The following is a 25906-nucleotide window of genomic DNA, read 5'->3' on the forward strand; positions in this document are numbered from 1 at the left end:
CCCATATTTTAATTTCATGTAAAGTAATTCGAAGTAAAAGGAAATATGTAAGATGTTTAAACCTTGTACTTTTCAAAATTATTTCACTACCAAACTTAAATAAATTATTTGAAGATCTGTGTTAATTTACGTGGATATCAACTGCATATCTATAGACTATTTTAATGTTGCATATAGTAAACCAAACTAGATTCATCTTAACCCCTAATCTATCAAGCACCCAGAGGGATCAAATCTCGTGAGATGCAAACCTCTTTTAATGTGAAAATAAATTTGATCCCTCTCAGCCCTTGATAGATCTAGGGTTAAGATGGATCTAGGTTGGTTTTTATGTACAGATACCATATCTAGGATGGATTCATATCTCCCTCTCTCTTTTTCTTCCATCCCTTTCTACTCTCTCCATCCTTCCTTCTCTCTCTTAAGTCCTCTCTCTTCCTTGTTCTCTCTCCATCTCCCCCATCTCTCTCTCTCTACCCTCTAACTTTGTCAGTATTGCCCTACCTCTCTCCTTCTCTCTCTCTCCCTCTCTCACCCTCCAACTTTGTCACTATCTCCCTACCTCTCTCCTTCTCTCTCTCTCTCCCTCTTTCACTCTGCATATCTATGTCTCCCTCTCTATCTTCCCTCTCTCTCTCTCTCTCTCACACCACTCCTCTCTATCTTCCCTCATATCCTCTCTCCCTCTCTATCCATCTCTACCTTGTTACTTCGTCTCTCTCTATCTTTATCTCTCTATGTCTTTATTCTTCCCTCCCTCTCTCTCTCCCCCACTTCCAACTCAATCTTTCTCTCCCTCCCTCTCACCTCTCCCTCCCCTCCTCTCTCTCTTCATTCCTCTCTCCCTCTCTCTCTCCCTCCCCTACCCATCACTCTCTCTCTCTCTCTCTCTCTCTCTAGCCTCCAACTTTGTTACTATCTCCCTCCCTCTCTCCTTCCCTCCACTCTCCCCTCCCACCCTTTTCTCTCTCTCTCATTTTCCCTCTTTCTCCCTCCATCTATATGATGGAGAATTTTCACTTATCTAATTGTTGGACACCTAATCCATTAAGGGTTAAGGTGTGGAAGTTGGACACTCAAAGGGAGTCCAAGAGACTTTGGAAGATGAATCCAACAGTCACAAGAATGTATTATAAATGTACATCTATGTTAATAGTAAATGCAATTAATGATTTACCTTTCTTATCTTGTGTATGTTTAACAATAATCAATGTTATTTGTAATGTCCAAGATATTTTACATTTAATTTTTCTATATTGTGAAAAGAGTCATGGTTTTTCCCTCATAGTGTAACAAAACCTACTTACAAGTTAATAATATTTATGGTAAAGTGGCGATGGATATACATGGTTAAGAAACTTGTTATATTGTAGGTTTATTGTAAGTATTAAGTTTTTATGTGCTTATTAATTAAATTTAAATATCTTTATGGAATTATTATTACTCCCTGCTAAGGCAATACTCTAATAATTTATTAGTCTATTGATCACTATTAGTTTAACATTGACCAATGCAAATTATAATGTTTAACTTTGAAAATTAAATATTTAATTTTCAATATTATTAAAAAAAATTCCAAACATTTGATTGGACCATAACTTGAAGTCCTTATTGAAGTGTTTGCACAATATAATTCCATGTGGTTAAGTGGGTTACATATTTTATGCCATTATTCATGGATATAGTTGCAATATTCATGCATGCTTTTTAGATATTTTTAATTGGCTTACATATTTTATGCCATAACTCATGGATATAGTTGCAATATTCGTGCATGTTTTTTAGATATTTGTGTAGTGATTTTTTATTCTTAAACTCTGCTAAAAAACCATCCAAAAATAAAATGCCTCAAAATAACTTATACTCAAGTAAATAACATATCTAACATAAATTACTTCCCACCATAATTTAAGAAAGTATTTGCATAAAAAATGGATAGGAGTAAGATGTAAAAAATATACTTACAAGAGTTACCTCCCACAATTATTTATGTTTTCTTTAACACTTATGTAGAAGTAAAAGTAAAATTATAAATGTGTAGACCTTTACAACTCCATCTTTCTCTCACTCCCTCCGTCCTCTCCTTCTCCTCCTCTCTCTTTATTTATCTCTCCCTCTCTCTTACACATCACTTTATGTCTCTCTCTACCCTCCAGCTCTGTCACTATCTCCCTCCCTCTCTTCGCCCCCTCTTTGCTTCTCCCCCCCTCCTCCCCTCTCCCCTCTCCCTACTCTCTTTCACTATCTCCCTCTTCTTTCTGTCCCCACTCTCTTTCTCTCTCTCCCTCCCTCTCTCCTTCTCTTTGCCCCCTCTCTGCTTCAGCCTCCTCCCCCACCACCTCCCCTCTCTCCCTACTCTCTTTCTCTCTCTCATTTTCCCTCTCTCTCCCTCTGTCCATCGATATGATGGAGAATTTTCACTCTTTTTCACTCTATGTAATCAATGTTATATGTCATGCCTAAAATATTTTACATTTTTATTATTATTGTGAAATGAGTTCTATCTCCCTCCCTCTCTCCTTCTCTCCCCCCCCCCTCTTTACTCTCTTTATCTCCCTCATTTTACCTCTCTCTCCCTCACTCCATCCATATGATGGAGAATTTTCACTCTATGTAATCAATTTATATGTAATGTCTAAAATATTTTACATTTTTATTATTATTGTGAAACGAGTTATGGATTTTCCGCATGTGGTATTGATAAGCAATGTTATTGGTCCATGGTATTGTAACAAAACCTACTTCAAGGTAATAATATATATGGTAAAGTGGGGGTGGATAGCCATGGTTAAGAAACTTGTTATATATATTTTAGGTTTATTGTAAATATTAAGTTTTATGTGCTTATTAATTAAATTTAAATATGGTTAGGAAATCATTGTTAGACTAACAATCAATTTTCCTATTGATCACCATCAGTTTAGCATTGACCAATGCAAATTAAAATGTTTAACTTTGAAAAAAATATATTTATTTTTCAATATTATTAAAAATAATAATTTTCAGACATTTGACTAGACCATTGCTTAAGGCCTTATTGCAGCATTTGCATGATACCCATCACTCTCTTTCTAGCCTCCAACAATATCATATGCCCTAATTTATGGATATGGCTACAATATTCATGCATGATAGATATTTGTGTAGTGATTTTTTATTCTTATGCCATAATTTATAGATATGGCTACAATATTCATGCATGATAGATATTTGTGTAGTGATTTTTTATTCTTAAGCTTTGCAGGAAAGTCACTCAAAACCAAAATACTTGAAAATAAGTTATACTCAAACAAATAATATATCTACCATCAATTATTTCCCACCATAATTTGTCTATCAACCATTATAGGATGATTTGTCTATCAACCATTATTAATTGAACATTGACCAATGTAATATATAATTATTTATGGGATTTTTCCTAGAGCATAATTTCTAACTTGAGTTGGAGGGGCTAAGCTCACCTACAAAACAAAATTATAATAAAAAAAAATTAATTTTATTAATTTTATTATTCATTGAGCCAAGATTTAAATGTCTACACTACAACATTTCCATCATAGTCATCTCTATATTACATTTAACCTTTTATAATTTTTTAATTGAGTGGACATATAAATGTTAAATATTCATATTAAGCATTAGACATTTACGCCTACACATCTGCTTCGATGTTTAATTAGGGCAGACATTGAAATTAGATTAAATTTGTTAAATCTTAAATGTTAAACATTTACTCTTGGCATCTACCCCCACACTAGGTTATAGAGCCCCTCTCGACCCAAATATTCAATGTGCATTATCAATAAATATTTTAATACGTGTGATGTTTACCATGTATATATTATATATTTCTTGGAGAGCCAAAATCCGTATTGTTCAATTAAAGACTAAACTAATTCTCATTACCCTATTGTGAAACAAGGCACTTGAAAATGCCAAAAAACTCATCACTCTATTGTGAAACAAGGCGCTTGAAAAGGCCAAAAAAAAGTGTGGGAAGAAAGAGTATGTATTTTTTTGAGAGAATTGGAAATAGAAAAACATTTCATTTCAAAAAAGTGTGGGAAGAAAGAGTATGCATTTTTTTGCGAGAAGTGGAAATAGAAAAACATTTCATTTTAAAATGTGACGCCTTCAAATACAACAAGGAAAGTTATGAAAATATTATGGTAGATAGCTCTAGGATAATTTATTCAACGAGGGGTTTGTCTAGAAACTGAAAGTATTCTTCACAGGAAAAAAGGTGAATACAAGAATCAAATGACAAAGCAATATATCCCATAGGATGTCTTTAGCCTTGTGGATGTTAAATTTTTGTTTATTTTTTTGTTTCTTATTGTTTTTAAAAAATTATTTATATATCATATAAAGTTATTGAAGAAACTAAGTTTTATAGTTAAAACATTTGAAGTGGTCTCAATATTTTACAGTTTGGTATTTTTCATGTATGTGTGTTTTTGTCCAAATCCAACCAAACACAACTTTAATTTATGTAGTCTATGTAGCTTTCAAAAATACAATTTAAATAATGAAAAATTATACATTGTATTTTGCACTCTAAAAGAAGTTTGCACTTGAAGATATTTGATCCCTCTCCACTCATGTTAGATTCGTGTTTAAGATGGGTCTATATTGGTTAATATGACATCTCTTCCATTTTATTTTTCAAAAACTAGCCATTACATATTAATATTTTTAATAAATTAATAAACTAATATCATTATTAAAATATTATTTTTTGAAAACTAGTAATATTTGGTTTCAATAAATTAATTTAAATATTATTTTTCAAAAGCTAGCCGTTTAATATAGCCGTTACTTATTAATATTTTTAATAAATTAATGAAATAATATCATTATTTAAATATTTTTTAAAAAATAGCCATTTAATATATCCGTTACTGAATAATATTTGTTTTCAATATATTAATAAATTAATATCATAATTTAAATATTATTGTTCAAATATAACCGTTACTTGAAATTATATCTCTACATTGTTGTCTATTTAAGCCTTTGCCATTGTCTGCCTCTTCATCTAGTCCTCATGATGAACCACACTTGTTGGTTCGAAAGCCAAAATTTCTCTTATGTGATTTCTATCGAAAGACTTTGCTTAAAAATTTGGTTTTCAAACATTTGGTTGGACCATAACGTGAAAGTCATATTGCATCATTTGCATAATATAATGCCAGGAGTATAACATCTCATATTTTATGCCATAATTTAAAGATATGGTTCCAATATTCATGCATGGTTTTTTAAATCAAAAATAAAATCCTTGAAAATAGCTCATATTGAGTTAAATAACATATTTACTATAAGTTACATCCCACCATAATTTATGTAAGTTCTTGGATTAAAAAAATGATAGAAATAAGATGTAGTCTTATTTATGTTTTCTTCCACTTTTTGTAGGAGTAAAACTATCAATGTGCAAACTAATTAGTTGTTACTACCCACCATGTGTCTAACAATCAATTAATTTATCCACTTCACATCTCAATTTAAGACTATAGGATCTCAACACTTGTTTTAATTTATATGGAAAAATAGATGTTAGTTTATAATAATGTTATATATTTTAATGTGATATGTATATTATATTTTCTTTTATCTAAAAAATTGTATGTAATTTTATGAATGAAAACATAATTACAATATAACAAATTGAATTTTATAATTTTGATTGTTTTAAATTTCTATTATTAATTGGCCCAACATCGAAATGTTTACACTCATTTATAGACACTACAACATCAGCCATAATGGGCTCTATACTAGCATTTGCACCTAATGTTGCAAAGGAAACACCGTAAGGCATAGAGTGAGGAAGAATAGCAACATGTGAATGGGCATTGTTGAAAGTGAGGGTGGATGATAATGAGTTGCAATTGAAATTGTTAGTTATGTGTATGCTGAATATGGATATTTTGTAAATAAAAGTAGTGTGTAGAAAAATAGCGACATGTGAATGGACATTGTTGAAAGCAATGGTGAATGATATTGAGTTATAGTTGAAAGTATTAGTTATGTGTGTTTTGAATATGGATATTTTGTAAACAATAGTAGTGTGTGGAAGAATAGCAACATGTGAATGGACATTATTGAAAGCAAGGGTGGATGATAATGAGTTATAGTTAATGTCATGTAGAGGTTATCCATTATCCATGTAGTCGTTGTTGTTTATGTGAACATGTTTTTGTACACTATTTTAAGTTTTTTTTTCTTGTATTTGGAGTTCTAGTTTTTCTATGTTACCTATTTATGGCGTTATTAAAAAATACTAGTGGATTGTAATGGAAGAGGTGAAAAAAACGATACGACATTGTGAACAACCTCATGGTTGACATTCCATATTTGAAAGTATTTTTGTTAAAGTGATGTAGAAGTATTATTAATATTTGGAATATGTAAATTAATTGTGGATATTCATTAGTAATAGTTTACATGGGAAAGGTTAGTGATAATAATATTTAATAAACAAGATTGCATATAACGGTGGAAGATGAAGCTAAGTAATATACATTAGGTGGAATTTATAGAAAGTGCAATGTTTGTAACGAAGAATGCCTCTTGATCTTCAAAGATGCTTTTTCAAGTTTCAATTAAAAAATATAAGTAGTAGATTGTAATGGAAGAGGTGAAAAAAGAAATATAATATTGTGAAGAACATTGTGGCTGTCATTCCATATTTGAATATGCATTGAAACTTGTTGGAGGCATCGAAGACTTGAAGAAGCAGCAATGAACCTAAAAAATGTATATTTTGTTTAAGTTTGTAATATATAAAATAATTGTGGAAATTTATTAGTAATAGTTTGCATGTAAGTTGTGTTAAAATGAATTTGGAATGAATGGAAATGAACTTACCTTTGTCACGGGGATTTAAATATTGTTAGTCGAAGATGCAACGTGAACAATGACATATCGAACACCATTGAAGATTTATGCATAGTTGGAGATGCATATTTATTGACTTCCAATATGACCGTATTTTTTGCATTCTGTCACATTGATGAATTTGGATTATGCGTTTCAGAGCATATTTAATTTGTAGTAATAATTGTATAATTGGACGGAGGCACTATAATAGTACTGCTGGATTCGATGCCGAAGAAATTTGTTTTGCATATTTTGCAATGTAAGTATTGATGCTTCAATTTCGTCGCGGTAGTTATATAGTTGTGCTATTTCTGAGTCCATATGTCCTGTTGCAAAAGAAAGAAAATGTTAGAATCAAATGTATCGAAAATATAACGAAAATGTAATATTTGAAACCATGTATTAATAATGATTTAAATTTGATTATTGTCCAAATATATGCAAGGTATGTGATGAAATAGATTGAGCTTAATAAATATAGGAAACCTTTTGGTGATGTTAATGTATGGATTGGAGCAAATTGTCTAGAGGTGGCATTGAACGAAGAATTTCTTCTGCTTGTTTTCTGCGAGCAATGTTTTTGTTGTCTTTCATTTTATTGTAACAATCGAAACTGAATGCGGGGAAAATCTGTAGATCTTGCAGAGAAGGGACTCTTGAAATTGTTGTGAATGTGAGACTTTAGCGTTTAGTTTTCCCAATGTCAATTGTTGCTTTTGGAAGTGTCATACCTTGATGTTTATGTATGGTTAATGCCCAAGCCATCTTAATTTGTCCATTTCTTTTTGTTGTTGGAATAGGCAAGTGAGTGGGAATTCTTTCATCCCAAGGAGGCCCGATGTATTTTGGAAAAGCTACAACAAAAAATGTTGGAAGTTGATTCTTTGTAAAATATGGTTATAATTTCTTTGAGGGAACAATTAACAAGTCTGGCTGAAACCCAAAAGTTGGAAGTTAACATCACTTTTTGGCCTTTGCATAGTAACACAATTCACTCAAGTTTCTCATCTTCTGAGGAAATGTTGGAATATGTGTTGTCATCTTCAGCAATGGATCTTGCGACATGAGTGTTTAGATATTTTATCATTTGCTTATTATGGACCATAATTTGAGCATTGGTTGGAAATATATGCATGGAATCATGGAAATAATGTATTTCATCTTTTGATAAGAAGGAATCTGTGCACGACATGAGTATGTTGTAGTCGTCAATTGTTGGATTTGCATTTCTAATGTTTTGGAGGATGTTCCTGAAAGTAACCTGGGTGATGTTGTCACCTTGTTGATGAAATATTGTGTCTAATGTGATGACTGTGTTGAATGTGTTCCACAGTGCACTTTTGTGGCTCGTGCCTGCATATAGAGGTATGTCTTTGACGGGCAGTAACTGGCCGAGATCACCAACTAATATAATGGAACAATCACTGAAAGGAGTATTTCTTTACAATGGAAATGCCTCTCGAAGACGTTCATCAATATGGCTGAGAAGCTTTGGCCCAATGAAGATCATTTCATTGGTTAGTATGTACCTTATATGCTTGAGTTCTTCTTGGAATTTCACAATAACAGTGCCTTCTAAGGACATAAGATCCTTTATAGGAAGGTGGAGTGCGGAATGGATTGTTAATGCTTGTATGTTGAAGGTGGAAACGCCTGTAGGGGCGAGGAGCATGATCGATGAAGGTTCTGGGCTTGCAAGGGTTATGAGCATATATTTGATGCCATTGATAAGGAGGGATTTTCCTATACCAGCAGTGCCCTGTATTATCATTCTGAGAGCGGTTAAAATATCATTCTTAGCAAAATGATTAGAAATAATATTTAGAGCTTTTCTTTGCATTGGAGATAATGTAGTAAGGGTTGTCAGGATATGTTGATGTGTTTGAAGAATGCGTTGGACATAGCAGCTATTCTCAATGAATTGTATGGAATTATTTTGTAGATCTAATGGGATAGTGGTATGATTCTAGTTATGGTTGTCATCAAAGCCATGAAGGCCAAGCATGTCAAGGTCATTTATGAGGAGCTCGCTTGTAGGGTATAATTGGGAGAGTAATTCACATTCATTTATTTCCATGGTGTTTGGAGGATTGGTTTCATGAACATTTGAGTTATCATTTGCAACAGATTCAATATCAGATATTGTGCGGTGTTGATGCTAAATTTTGTAGAAAAGATGAAATGTTTGCCAGTTTGTGGTGAATTTTGCAGCTGAATCTCCTATATCTTGTATGATATGGCGAAAGGGTTTGTATAGCATAAGTTCAACTCAATAAAAGTAAACATAGCAAGGTTCTGTTGTGGACGATATGGAGGAGTAGCATGGTATGACTCGAATAATTGCTTTTGTAGGTTGAAGTTTCCATTTGTTTATTTTGCAACGAGGATCATATGACCAGGATATTGTTACTTCTATAAGTGATATGGATTCTAGGGTATATGGGCATTGGATATATGTATCTATGTTGTGGGGATGTAGAAGAGGTGGTGCTAGTTTGTGGAAGACGCATATAAATTTTTTGGCTTACATTTAAAGAAAATAATGATCAACTACACAATGTTAATGGTAATTTTTGCAGCATATGGCAGGTTTCTTCTACTCCAATGTCACGATCAACAAGGGTTTTCGCAAGGAATTTTTGAAATGCAGATGTTGCTGGATCAACATTGGGTGAAGCGAGGAAAATTCTACGTAGCATGTGGTGGAAGCTTTCAGATTATTTTTTTCTGCTTTGGATTAATATTTTGCGATATATTTCTGTACAACATGTATGGAGAGTACTGGTTGGCAATGAACATTTGCACGCAAAATAGATAGGATGGTAGGGTTATGGGTATTGAGTCGATCATCGTTGCAAGCAAGGGTGTATGTTTTTTGGCCATTGGCGTCAATGAACAAGGATAATTTTGGATGTAATTCCCATGGCTCTTTATAACAAAATTCGAATGAGGACCCTCTCTTTATTAGGCATGTGATTTCGGTGCATTTTCAGTGACATTCAATGCAATTGATGAGTTGTTCATAATTATTGAAAGGATTAGTTTTGAAAATTTGTGGTGTGGAAAATAGACAAGGGTCTTCTAAATTTGTTTGAGCAATTGGTTGGTTTGAAAGCGAAGGGATACGAGGGTTCAAGGCTAAATGTATTTGTCGAAGAATTGCCTAGAAATATCAACTACAACTGTGTCTTCCCAGTTGAGGCATTCCATATCAGGCGCGTTTTCTATCCAAAGGAAACCATGGATGTGTGCAGATCCTCTATGTTTCCATTCATACCTGTCAAGTATGCATTTGTGTAAGATAATTTTGTAGTAGATAAGGTTTAATGTTTAGAGAGTTACGAAAGAAATGCGGTAGAATGCATGCCTGTACCAGTAGTCTCTTTTCTGCAAGTGTTTCTCTAAGATAACTTCACGAAATGCTGTGAATCTATGGTGCATATATAGTGATGTTAAATGTGGGTTAGAAATAATGTTATCATTTCTCCATTTTTGTTGTTTTGCAATATCATAAGGTTGACATCCTGGCATGACTGCATGAATATCAGGCCATTTTGTATTAACTACACTTAATGTGAAGAAGAACATTGAACAATCGAGTTGAGATATCATGTCTATTAATTCATTTTTAGCTTTGTGCCAAACAGATATTGTTCCACGTAAAAAGAAATCGAATCACATGACTTGTTCTACGAACTGTTCGTATGGAAATTGTTCTGATCAGATGTTCAGATCTTGAATAGATGTTGGAAAGTTATCTGTGGTGTTCTTTTTCACAAAAATGGAGGTTGTTGCTTGACTGCGATGTTGCATCATGATATTATATATGTAATAATGCAAGCGTAGGTGCTTGCCGAATTTGTTATAATAGTAATGTATGAGATGAAGTGTGTATTCATGTAATTGCATTGCTTTCATTCTTAGTTGATTTGGCATTGCAGCTCCTATGGGAAAAAGGGTGGGGAAAGACATAGAGAGTAGACCTTCTCTGTTGTATTCATCGATTGGTTATAGGCCAATTGGTGGCCATTCAATTGTAGTATCAAAATTGTGGTTGTAAGAATGTAAATAATGATGTATTTCTTGGATTTTTGTATTTGTATTGGGAATAATGGGTATGAATGATGATGTGTGGTGTAGGCATGGGTTTGCGGAATCTTCAGTGGGCTCAAATAGTGGTTTAGGTGAAAGGTGGACAATTGTTTCTGTGGTATTGGAATGGTGAAGGGAGGAGGAGACATCAGTGGGGATTACTGGTAAGGATGCTAGTGTGCTGTTATCAATACGAGCATTCTTATTGTTGGGTCATTTTCCAATTTGTATTTTAATGCAGTGAGTACACGATGTATACTGACAATGAAATCATAAGCACGATGGTCATTACTATGATGGGTGACAATTAGAATGTCCAAGTCTTCAACACGTCGTGGCAACATGCTTGTGATTTTTGTAATGTCTTGTGGAAAGAAAATTGTGTGGCCACTATATTTATGTTGGCCACCACATGCATGTGTTATCTGGAGTATAGGCTTAACCCTAGCAATGAGAATTTCTTCTATTTGTGAAAGAGATGTAAGGATGGTTGGTTGAGGACCAAGGTCCATGTTGTTTGATAATGAGAAGTGATGACCCTTTGTTTCAGATATGCATATGGAGCAATAATACATTTAGCTTGAATTGCGGATATGTATTCCAGGATATGATTGAAGACAAACGGAGCATGGACATTTAGGGGCAAGTTTATCAATCTTTGCACGAAATTCTCAATGTGCTTCATTAGTGTAAACGTTGTTGAAATCATGTGCAATGGAAGGGTTATGGCAATGAGGTATGGATGTATTTGTTTGTGAGGTTTGATGAAAAGATAGAGAGTTTGATAATTGGAAAGGAGGATTGTTTTTGGTGTGGGAATTGGGAAATATGGAGGTTTGATGGGAAATCTGAATTTACACCATATGTTTCGAACGATGAATGTTGGTTTTCCTTCTGCTTTTTGTTTTTTTGGCATTCTGTGATGCCTTTTTTTCCTTGATAAAGCTCACGTCGACGTGCATTTATTCGTTCTTTATTTGTTGCATAGTATCTTTAGGTGCGTTCATCATTACAAGAAGAAGACATTTTCAAAAGTTATGGTACCTATAGGCAAGAGGGAGAGAACAACCATGTTATTATAAGAAAGCGAAAGAGGAGAAAGAAATTGAAGTTTTGAATTGTTTCATGTGAATTTTTTATTTGAATAATGTGTTTTAAATAACATTTAAGTAATTTTCATCTATACATGTAGATAGTTTCATGTGTAATGTATCAAGTTACCTCATTTTTTAAAAGAAAGAATATGAAAAGAATAAGTGTACATACACAATTCTAGATACAATGGAGGACGAACATTTATTTCGATACTAAATAAGAGTATTTGGTGAGAAGGCATGCAAGAGTATATGGTGAAAAATTGTATTGATAAAATAAGATAATAGGAACTCTTAAAAAGCGAAAAATACATTTTACGATATCTATCTACGGTATAGACATGTTATCGATTGCTCGAAGGATGTTGTTGCATTCTGTTGTGAAATGAAATCTTTCTTCTTTCATAATAACATATTTCAACCGCGGTATTCCTTTAAATGTTTTTGTCTTCACTGATAGTGTGAAGATATGATCTTTCCATAACGCTTTGGAGACAATTTCCTTAATTAGATCTGGATTTGAGGATAACAAATAGAAGTCTTTGGCATTAATCCCAATAATTGTAGATCCTGGATCTTCGAAAGCAACAATTGAAGCTAATTCACCAGTGTGATCTTGTATGACAATCTTAAGTAAGTATTTGTCATCACAGTCAATTACTTCAATGTTGCATTTTAGGCAAAACCACATGCTCATATTTTGTGGAATAAGCTTTTTCATGCCATTTTTCCCATCAACGATGGATGGGCAAGAAATGTAGCAAAAACCGTCCACCCAAATTTTTGTTATTGTGCCCTTAAATTGGAAGAATGTTGGTTTCTTTGAGGAATCCATACTGTAAATATGAGCAATTTTTATTTTTTTTGTTGCTGGCCAAAAGAAGTTGAATATCTTGTTGTCAAGGATGTAGATGTTGCAGTGGAACATTCTATTTTAAACCATGACTTTAGTGTGTGGGCCTCTTCAATGTCAATATCTACAAGAATAATGGATCTCGTTGTAGTGGTGACATTTTTTCCATTAAATTCTCCAACACGGGCAGACTTGATTGCAATGATGGGGTTATTTCCTACAGTACATAGGGAGGACATTTCTTGTGATACAACATCAAAATTTCCTCCCCAAAAGATCGCATCCATGTTACCCAGACAGGTCTTGAAGTTGTAGTTTTTTTTAGTAACTTCAGAGCCGTCGTTTCTATGTATAGTGTACACATTGCACATGTTAGTTACAATACGAAGAACATCAACAACGGAGTTGACATTTTTTGTTCTGATATCATTGATTGATTTTATATTGAATTGAACCATTGTCTTGTGTTTTTTTCGCTGGAAACATGCTCTATGGTAGATGTTACATTTAACAGAATTTCCCAGTCATTGTTTAAGTGGTTTTATTTCTTATTATCCATTTTCGCATTCCCTTTAGAGACAATGTAAACATTTCCAAGTTGGATTTTGTCAAAAAAAGAATTGGTGACATTGTTGAAACAAGTAATATGTATTTCTCAACCTTTTGTATCGAACAGGTCAAAGCCAAACACTTTATCGGGTTCGTATTGATTTTGAAATTGTCGAAGAGTTGTTTTTATTTGAATGTGTCCTTTTATGCACCAATTTGAATGGTAAGGGTTTAGTGCTTTGATGGGAATTTGCACTGGCATGATGGATGCGGTTGGAGTAGTTGGAAGAGAGAAATGCATTTTTTATGAAGGATCTTGGTTCGATGAGGAGGGAGTGTCTTCTTCAGAAGTGATTGGGATACTCATATTTTTTGGATTACCAATTAAGGGTGCAGATGAAGTAGATATCTTGAAGTCTATTAGTGTTATAGACCTACACGGTAAATGAGAGTCATAGGAGTAATTGGTAGAGTCGGAAGTGCTATCGTTAAAAATGTTAAAGTTGAAATAAGAAATTTATTTAAACTTACATTGATGGACCAATTGTTGAAGTAGTCCAACTTTTAACATGTATAACATAATCCTTTTGTAGCAAATCTATTGCTGTGAGGTCATTGAAATCTGTTGGAAGCATAAGGTGTTTCATATGTGTGCCACCAGAGATGGTAGTGCGATATTGTGGAGTTGAACTTTGCATTGATTGAATGGGTTGAAGTTCAAAAATTTGTAGGAATGGTTGAATATGAGTTGATCCAGAGAACATTGAGAAAATAACATTCTCAGTAAGGTTTGTTGTCATTTTCTAAAAGTAGAGATAACAAAATAAGTACTATATAGAACAAAATTCATAAATGTGGTTTTTTTCGCGTAAGATGTTTAACATTCATTATATTCCTATAACACTATATGAAAATTTATGAACTAAAGGGTAGGAAGAATGTTTAATTTGTTTGTAATTGAGTGGTTATCTAGGCTTGTAAACATAAAAATGAAGAGATTTATGATAAAAACTTCCATATGATCATTCTCTTTCAAACATAGTAAAAATTGTAAATTGAAAATTTCAGAAACCTACGCATGTTAGAAACAATCAGATAGGCATAACATACTTAATACTAAAATAAAAAATTTCAGAAACCTATGTATGTTAGAAATAATTAGACAGACCCCTAGCATTCGGTGATAATAATCAATAAACCTATGTTGATTTCATAGGCAATCAGAATAAAACCACTCAAAGTGTTCATTTTTTGGAGGGAAAATTAATGGATGGGAAGCATTAGAAATGAGCAGTACCTTTTAATAGGCCTGTGACGTGATGGTCATCTATGCTTGCTCAGTTATTAATGGTTGATGGTTTGAACTTTTACCTGATTGCAAGGAAATTACCTATGTATCATAACTTCAAACTGCATGCAGGTTGATGGTTTGAAATTTTACCTAATTGTAAGGAAATTACCTATGTATCATAACTTCAAACTAATGCTAAAATGTGAAATAAAAATTACACCACATTTCAGAGAAAAACGTATACTATTTCATAGAACGGAAAACAGAGGGCTAGAAAATTTTAAGAGTACATTCTTATAAGATGATTGTAGAGACTATAGATATGATACAACATAGAATGTGGAGCCTACAAGTCAAATTTTGCTCAAAAGATAAAGCTTAAAAAAATTCTTCAATTTCTCTCCTTTAAAAATAATTAAACACCATTGAATATTTTGACAAAAAAATGTTAAGATGCATTGATGTGTCCTTTTAGAGTGATACATTTTATCATGCTTACAAATATATGCGTACCTTCACAATAACATTTATTATGTGCATTATGTCAATGATCTAAATATCAACATATCTATTCAATTTTTCTAAATGTTGTAAACAACCAAAATTCTGGAAATATTCGTAAATGTGTACAAATATTTATAGGCACACTCCTTATACCTCAAGCTTTTTGGTTTTAGCTTTAGCTTTGGAAGTCTGCAGATTTATCCAAGCTTCAATTCTTGCTTCTTCTCACTGATATCTGAAATTTATAGACATAATAATTATGAAGAATAAGAGGATAGTGACAGTTTAGCAATAATATAATCATATTATATTGTAAAGTATTGATGAAACTATGCTCAAATCAACTGACAAAGAAAAAATGCAGTCTCTGAGTATCTGAAACAACAAATTGAGAAATAGTCTAATGCTCATAAGTTCCTCATTTTCCAAGTTTAATTATTTAAATAGCACAATCACACAAAATCAGTTTAAATCTAGTTTAAATTTCATCTTAAACACATTTATGCATCCATAGTTAAAAGATGATAGAATTGGAAAATGAACATGTCGGGACTGGAAATATGTTTTTATCTGTATAAAAAGTTCCAGTATGTATGCCGCAAAATTGTTGTAGCCGTGTTTAAAGAGTTTACCAAATTTTCTAGACATAGATGAAAAGACTTGAGATATGAAAATATGATGTTCTTTTTTAACTTAAAAAAAGAAAGAGTGTGTAAAGAGTGTATTCCCAAATATCATACATTGATAAAATCAGTGAAAAGAAAATGCAAGAAGACATAGAAAAAGTATCTAAACAATTCCGAGTTTCTAAACAATTCACACTCGGTGGAAATGACAACAAGGGTTTCTGTAACGAAAGTACACTCAGTGGAAGTATAAAACGGATAAAACATATAAATATTTTAATGCCAGAGTACAAGTCAATTATCACGTTGTAGATTTTTAGCGTCGACATCCTGGATGAAATGTAGGTGAATGATCAAAGCGAGAAATTATTAAACAGTATGAGCCTATTATCTGTTGATCACTTTCACGTTTTATTATTTTTAGGAAACTAATTTCTCATCACTTTCACATATTATATGAAACTACCCTTTATTCTAAAAAGAGGATATTAAGTGGAGATTCATTTGAAATGAAAGGTATGATATATGAAGATGCATTTAGTGTACTGAATTTTGTAGTGTGAGGAAACATCATTAAGAAAAGAAAATTATAGGTGCCTTGATCATAGGCTAGGGATGTTGGGTGTCTCTGCCTATCAGATAAATGATTTGTTGACTGTTTGGAAATTGTATTCCTGTTTAAAATTCATATGTTTAATAAGTGCCTTTGTTTTTGCTGAGCCATATCATTTTTCATTCGAGTGATTAAATATTTTACTCATTTCAACTACTCGTAAGTTTCTTCCTTTCAAGAACTTCAATGTGATGTTGCGATCATAGGCCAAACAACACAAGCTACAAAAAATATTTTCACCAAATCACAGAAAACCGTTTTCATTTGAGAATCCAACAATATTTTGATACTCGTATGCAAACATAAGTGTAAAATTGAATAACATTGAATGAATGTCCTCTAGAAACAATTACTACACAAGAAACCAACCAGTCCAATGAACTACATGCCACTTACTCTGGATCAAAATGGAATGATTATTAGTTATACAATAAGTTTGAATTGCTATCTACAAGATCCTTTCTACAATGTTGTGTTATTAGAGTATTTAACCCATCCTAGGGAAAATCTTATATTGATTTATGTAGTTATCAGATTTTGAAACATTATGAGGAATTGTTCGACTGCAATGGCTCCCCAAGCAGAGGCACATGCTAAAGTGGAAATAAGAAATTTGTAACAAACTTATATTGATGGGCCAATAGCTGAAGTAGTCCAACTTTTGACATGTATAACAAAACCCTTTTGTAGCAAGCCTGTTTCTACGAGGTCATTGAAATCTGTTGGAAGCATAAGGTGTTTCATATGTGTGTCATCAGATATGGTAGTGCGATATCATGGAGTTGAACTTTTCATTCATTAAATGGGTTGAAATTCAACAATTTGTAGGAATGGTTGAATATGAGTTGATCCAAAGAGCATTGAGAAAATAGCATTCTCAGTAAGGTTTGTTGTCATTTTTTTAAAGTAGAGATAACAAAATAAGTAATATACAGAACAAAATTCATAAATGTGGTTTTCTTCATGTAAGATGTTTAACATTCATTACATTCCTATAACATTACATGAAAATTTATGAACTAAGGGGTAGGAAGAATGTTCAATTTGTTTGTAATTGAGTGGTTATCTAGCCTTGTAAACATAAAAATGAAGATATTTATGACAACAACTTCCATATGATCATTCTCTTTTAAAAATAGTTAAAACTGTAAATTGAAAATTTCATAAACCTACGCATGTTAGAAACAATCAAACAGGTGTAACATACTTAATACTATAAATCGAAAATTTCAGAAACCTATGCATGTTAGAAACAATCAGATAGACGCCCTAGCACCCGGTGATAATAATCAATAAACCTATGCTGATTGCACAAGTAATCAAAATAGAACCACTCAAAGTGTTCATTTTTTGGAGGGAAAATTAGTGGATGGGAAGCATTAGAAATGAGCAGTACCTTTTAACAGGTTGTATCGTGATGGTCATCTATGCTTGCTTAGTTATTGATGGTTGATGGTTTGAACTTTTACCTAATTGTAAGGAAATTACCTATGTATTATAACTTCAAATTGCGTGCAGGTTGATGGTTTTAACTTTTACGTAACTGTAAGAACATTACCTGTGTACCATAATTTCAAATTGCATGCCAAAATGTGAAAGAAAAAATACACCACATTTCAGAGCAAAACATTTATTATTTCATAGAACGAAAAATAGAGGGCTAGAATTTTTTAAGAGTACATTCTTATAAGATGATTGCAGTGACTACAGATATGATGCAACATAGAATGTGGAGCCTTTAAAAATAATTAAACGTCATTGAATATTTTGACAGAAAAATGTTAAGATGCATTGATGTGTCCTTTTAGAGTGATGCATTTTATCATGCTTACAAACATATGCATACCTGCACAATAACATTTACTGTGTGCATTATTTCAATGACCTAAATATCAACATATCTATTCAATTTTTCTAAATGCTGTAAACAACCAAAATTCTAGAAATATTCGTAAATGTGTACAAATATTTATAGGCACACTCCTTATACCTCAAGCTTTTTGGTTTCAGCTTCAGCTTTGGAAGTCTACAGATTTATCTAAGCTTCAATTCTTGCGTCTTCTCGCTGATATCTGAAATTTACAAACAAAGAATAATTATGAAGAATAAGAGGATAGTGACAATTTATCAATAATATAATCATATTATATTGTGAAGTATTGATGAAACCATGCTCAAATCAACTGACAAAGCAAAAATGCAGCCTCTGAGTATCTGAAACAACAAATTGAGAAATGGTCTAATGCTCAGAAGTTCCTCATTTTGCAAGTTTAATGCGTTAAATATCACAATCACACAAAATCGGTTTAAATCTAGTTTAAATTTCATCTTAAACACGTTTATGCAGCCATAGTTAACAGATGACAGAATTGGAAAATGAACATGTCGGGACTGGAAATATTTTTTTATTTGTATAAAAAGCTCCAGTATGTATGCTGCAAAATTATTGTTGTTGTGTCTAAAAAGTTTACCAAATTTTTTAGACACAGATGAAAAAACTTGAGATATGAAAATATGATGTTTTTTTTTTTTTTTAAACTAAAAAAACGAAAGAGTGTGTTCCCAAATATCACACATTGATAAGAACACTAAAAAGAAAACGTAAGAAGACATAGAAAAAGTATTAAACAATTCCAAGTTTCTAAACAATTGACACTTGGTGGAAATGACAAGAAGGGTTTTTGTAACGAAAGTACACTCACTGGAAGTATAAAACGAATAAAACATATAAATATTTTAATGCCAGAGTACAAGTCAATTATCATGTTGTAGATTTTTAGCACCGACATCCTGGATGAAATGTAGGTAAGTGATCAAAGCGAGAAATTATTAAACAATATGAGCTTATTATCTGAAGGTCACTTTAACGTTTTATTATTTACGAGAAACTACTTGTTCGTCACTTCACATATTATATGAAACTACCCTTTCTTTCTAAAAGAGGATATTAAGTGGAGATTCATTTGAAATGAAAGGTATGATATATGAAGATGCATTTAGTGTGCTGAATTTTGTAGTGTGAGGAAACATTGTTAAGAAAATAAAATTATAGGTGCCTTGACCATAGGCCAGGGATGTTGAGTGTCTCTGCCTATCAAATAAATGATTTGTTGACTGTTTGGAAATTGTATTCCTGTTTAAAATTCATATGTTTAATATGTGCCTCTGTTTTTACTCAACCATATCATTTTTCATTCTAGTGAGTAAATATTTTACTCATTTCAACTGCTCGTAAGTTTCTTCCTTTTAAGAACTTCAATGTGATGTTGCAATAATAGGCCAAACAACACAAGCCATAAAAAATATTTTCGCCAAATGACAGAAACCTGATTTCATTTGAGAATCCAACAATATTTTGATACTTATATGCAAACATAAGTGTAAATTTGAATAACATTGAATGAATGCCCTTTGGAAACAATTACTACATAAGAAACCAATCAGTTCAATGAACTATAGGCCACTTACTCTGGATCAAAAATGAGTGATTGTTAGTTATACAGGAAGTTTGAATTGCTATCTACAAGAGCCTTTTCTACAATGTTGTGTTATTAGAGTATTTAACCCATCCTAGGGAAATATTATATTGATTTATGTAGTTATCAGATTTTGAAACGTTATGTGGAAATGTTCGACTGCAATGGCTCCCCAAGCAAAGGCACAGACAACACTAGCATCATAAAGAGGAGAGGACGCAGTTGTGCTTTGCTGGTCTTGATTAGTTGCATTTTAATCGAATGAGAAGGAATTATTTGGTAGCGCCGATGGTGGGTAATTATGCATACATTATTGATCTTCTTGGGCGTGTTGGGTAGTTTAATGAGGCATTCAATCTGATTGAAACAATTCCACTGTTGGGCAGCTTAATGCGGCATTCAATCTGATTGAAACAATTCCATTAAATCCAGAGATTGGTATATTTAGGGATTTTCTTAGGTGTATACAAAATTCATTATAATGTAGAGATAGGAGAATGGGCCACAAATCAACTTTTTGATTTAGAACCTGAAAATGTAGGATATCAACAATATTCTACCGAATGCAAATTGTGATATGAAGATATGTGATTTTGGTCTAGCTTGGATTATTGTTGAAATCGATTTCATGACTGAATATGTGGTTACCAGATGGTATAGAGCTTTGTATAAGGAGATAAGAAAACAATAATTATGAAATTCCTGCTCACAAGATGACCAAGAATAGGGCAACATGAAAGCCAATTTGAGATTGATAGGATATCAATTTACAAAATACAGAGTACGCAGTAAATACAATTTGATAATATAATGTTTCTTAATTTACCAAAAAAAAATCACTCAACTTCATTCTTAGTTATTCTCATTCCCATCCTTTTTTTAAAGTATAGTGTAGTTTTTGTCTAAAAGTTCCAAATCTTTTGTCGTTGACATATTTCCTTAAAGTTAAGGGTTTTGGAATTATGTATTGTAGAGTTTGTGAAGACATCTAATGAATAACAAAAATGACATTATTGTATTTAAATGGTAGAATGTTTAGCAAAATGGGATCACCCATATTTACTTGGATTATTTTTTCTAATCGGCATGATGCAACTTAGAGTTCAAGAGAATAAGGAAATTGAAATTGAGTTTGCAATATTTTTTCTAATGGGATTTCCAATGAAAAATAAAATTTGTGTATGCCCTACAGCCCTTAAGAAACTGTTAAAACCGATTTCATGACCAAATATGTGGTTACCAGATGGTATAGAGCTCCTGAATTGCTACTCAATTCATCAAATTATATTGTAGCCATTGATGTCTTGTCAGTAGGCTATATTTTCATGTAATTGATGAACAGACAACATAAAAGGAGCCAATGGTTGAAATGCCTTTGTTTTCAACACTAATTGATCCGATTTGACTCAACTTCTGGATTTAACCAAGATCTTTTGCTTCTGTGATGTAGTTAGAATTGCATTTTATAAGAGCATAAATGAACATATATGCATGCTTAATCAAATGGAAACATAATGACGATCAACAAATAATAAACAAGAGACATTGATAACGGAGTTTGTCTAGTGTGGACTATGTCTTTGGGCCCAGTGTCAAGATGGTGTTGGCTTCTTCATTCAGTGCTGGAAATGGTGAAGATATACATGGACTATGTTTTATGTCATACAAAGACATGTGCCCTCTACATGAGTGGCAAAGTCTCTCCACGAGACATTCCTCTACAGGACTACCACTCACAATAGACCTCCTATCAGCATGACATAATCTTACACACGGTGACAACTAGTATCCCGGCTTCATGACATCAAAGGGATCTCAACCAAAACACCCATGGTGACAATGAGTATCCCGCCATCATGGCAACAAAGGGATCTCAATCTATTAAACATACACATGGCAGAGACAACATAGGAAAGCTAAGAAGGAGAGTACACTTATTATTAACAAATGATATACATTTATAATATATGGTGTGACCGTTGGGTTCCACATCCCAAGGTCTTTTGGACTCTCATGGTTGTTCACATTCTACACCAACCCATAGAGGATTAGGTGTCCAACATTCGCCCCCTTAATCCGAAGGGTTATGTATGAGTCCAAGAAGAGAGCTGTAATACAAAATGTGCAAGAATGCATGGGAGCACTAGGCTGAACGTGCTCTATGAAATGTTGGTATAAAGGGTGGTGGTTTAAAGATGACCACCAACACTAGAACGCTTAGTGCAGTTCCCAAAACTCTTCCAAGTCTGGCATGAAGCTCAGGTATTCTGCTAGAGGAAGTCTTCTGATGTTTTGAAGAGGGAAACCTTTAACCATGAAAGGGAGGTCTCACCCCACATAAAAGGGAGAACCTCAACCTTAAAAGGGAGGTCTCAACCTGTGATGGTTTAAGGATTACCACCAACTCTGGAATGCTTAATGCAATTCCTGGAACTCTTCCAAAAATGGCAAGAAGCTGAAGTATTTTGCTAGATGAAGTGTCCCCAATTCTTTGAAGAGGTATCACCAACTGAATGCATGCTCAGGGGCATCTTTGTCTATGACTACAACTCTGAATCTGGTATGGCAGGTTGTGGCTCAGGCTCGCTTGATGTGGCTTTGAAGCTTGTAGATGACCATCATTCCCCCCCGTCAGATACAAGGTGAGATGATGGAGAAAACTCAACTGCAAGACTGTTCAATACTCTAGAACAAGTTCTGACATGTAACTGGAATATCTTCTTGGCTGTTGATGCCCATTGCTAAGAAGTGATTCATCCAAGATGAATCTTTGTTCTTTCAGTAGGCTTGTTTCTGAAGCATCTGTTTGAAGAATGACTGGTTTTATGACAGTGCTTACATGGATGAAGATCAAAACAGTGATCTTTCAGATGGCCAAATCGATCACAGTGTTGGCATTTCACAATCTGTTGTTGTTGCTATGGAAGAGGTGCAGAATCTGGAACAACTGAAGGTGAACTATCATGAAGGAATCCAGCATTCTGAAACTGGATGGGCTTTGAGTAATCTGGAATATGAAAGGAAACATCCTTGTCATATCCAAGACCTGTTATGTGCTTTTTATGGACAAGTTCTTCCCAAGGTCTGATGATGGGCTTGGGAAATGCAGACTAAATTTCTGCATCTGCATGTAACCTTGCTGCTTCATTGGGCACTGGATATGAATTTGTAACATTATTGACTTGCTGTTTATGGGAGTTTGTTTCATTGTTCTGAACAGAAACAGGTTCAAAATGATGACTCCATTGTTGTAATTCTGCTCGCTGTAGCTGAGATTCAAGTTGCAAAAAATCAATGTTTTCCTATGCATTTTGTAGACAGGTTTGGATGTCAAAGAGAGTGTCTTTGTTGACCTTCACTGTGTCTTCAACAATAGACAACATTAATGTGCTCAATAGCTCTAAAAAATCATTGATTCTGGCCATTTTCTCAGCAAAAATGAAGACCTCAAAGGATTTCAACTAGAAATGCATCATTGTTCTTTAAGCTTCTTTTATTATGGCTTCAATTGATAAAACAAATCCCAAGAGATAGAGGTGGAGCTGCGCCCAAAATAGTAAAAAAAATCTAATATATTTTCGCAATTATCTCAAAAATAACGTTGTAATTTTACTTTATATGTTTCAATGATTTAAATAGCAACCACGCACCAACCATGCATCATATATGTGAGCCAACATACCCATACCAAATTACAGTGTTCATAGAAATATACCAATGAACCATGCACAATCTTCCACATACATATATCACAACTTTCACACACCACAAATCATTGCAACATACCATTCAAGATGACATCATGCTCCAAATAATGTATCACTTCCTCTTTGTAATAGCCCGAACGCAAAATAATGCACCATATATTGCTACTGGATGGAGGGACATTAATAGGAAGAGAACTCACTGTTGATCCTTACAACAACTGTGGGAGATTACCATTACAAAGTTGGACAAGGAAACAGGTTCTTTGCATTACCAACTAAGTCAGGAATGCAATGAACGACGTTTTCTGAAGTACAGGTTCAAACAGTTACAATCATTGTCACCGCTAGTGGCATTTTCATGTTACAGAGGAAGTCTTGGGGGACAGAAAGCACTATTTTATCTTTGCCAATCACAATCTATGCAATCAACTTCTTATGTTCTATTAACAACTTGTTTATCAAGAAACGCCCCTTCAATTAAGGATTCCAGGGGAAACAGTCAACAACCATTGTATTTTGCAAAACCAACATTCATACCTCGCACTCGCATGACAAAGAGTTGAGATTTGGTATACCTCACCTCCTTTACAAAGTTCATATAAGAGTTTAGGTCTACCGTAAGCTTAGGCACAAACATGAAATTTCGATATGCCCCAATCAATAACATAAGTAAAACAATGACACAAGTATTAGGAGTCGAATCTTTAGGGGCTCTCCTCTCTTAACATATTTAGAAAATTGTGATTGATACTTATTTGGCTCATCTTCGCTCAACGTTTTCATGTATGAAGAGACGTGACCTCCAAAAATATACTTTCGATGGACCTCAGCATCCAAGCTCTTGCTTTCCTTGTTATAACCAGCAAAACACTTGTCATTGTGAGGAATATCTAATCCTCCATCCAAAGCACCCTTCAGAGCTCTGAAAACTTTGTTGCCAGTGGTGGTCCTCACAAGACCTATGTCCAACAAATCTTTGAACGACCTCCTTGAATCATTTGGCTCAACACTGTAGTACTCTCCAGTGGCCTCCTCATTCCCAACATATTGATTGTTGGGTCTGCTCGAATTGCATCATGCACTGACTTGTACAATTCTTCTATGTTCTCAGGCTCAATACCTCTCTTATACAAATTTTCTTGAAAATGATAACAATTATGGGAGATTTAACATACAACAGTATAGCTTGGAGAGCTATATGCGGTTGGACGCTGCAGCACTACGAACTTTAAATGTTCTTGAAAGTAAGACAAATGCAGACAAGAATTTCATCTTGTTTGGACTGATGAATAGGACTTGTACTGTTGCTATGGGGAAGAGTTTGTTGAACAGGTTGCTCAAACAACCTCTATTAGATGTAGGCGAGATCAAATGTAGGTTGGATTTGGAAATTGGACCTCCCTTGACAACGCAAACACCACAAGCACACAGAGAGGGATAGGGGCTTTATATGCAATGTTTTCCTAAACCCGAAATTAGACATCCACCACAATTCAATGTACACGGTGGTCAACTTGCAAGCATGCCTCTACATCCAACATTACTTCCCCACGATTTCTTCAGATTTGGTAATGGCGGTCAATTTCCTAACGTGGGTGCCCCTGCACGGGATCTTAGCTTCCACACTACCAGCACCACATGTATATGGAGAATTTTTCGTCCAGCATCGTTCTCGACAAAGCAAAGCATGTGGTAGTCAAAGCAACGTATGATACAGGAGTTGATGCGTTACTATGCTAAACAGAATGGCAGCGAGAATGGCGTTGATATTCCCGAGGGAAGGAGCGTTATATTCATGTACAGGGAATCACCAACGTTTCGGGATTTAAACGTGTCAAGTACATCAACACAACAATCAATTCATGGAAAATAACTCAACCAACAATTCATTCAATGACCCTTTCAAAAACAATGCGCAACTGCTTAATGCAGAGCTCAGAAGCACCATTCAAACGTACAAGACATGAATTAAAGAATCGCATAGAAAGACAAGTGACATATCTGAACATGAGGGAAAACGCCCATTTTTTTGTTATTTCGAAAGAATGGGCAGAGATGGCAGGTGTAAGGAGATAACCCAACTCAAATATAGCTCACAAGGGTTTCAGAATAGAAACTTTAAGTGGCAGAAGGCCAGGAATGACCATCCAGCTCTGATACCATGTTAAACACACACATGGCAGAGACAACATGGAAAGATAAGTAGGAGAGTA

The sequence above is a fragment of the Pinus tabuliformis genome, chromosome 8 (genome assembly GCF_031772625.1).
Source record: "Pinus tabuliformis cultivar Carrire ecotype Pingquan chromosome 8, CPIR1, whole genome shotgun sequence".
Taxonomy (NCBI): Eukaryota; Viridiplantae; Streptophyta; class Pinopsida; order Pinales; family Pinaceae; genus Pinus; species Pinus tabuliformis.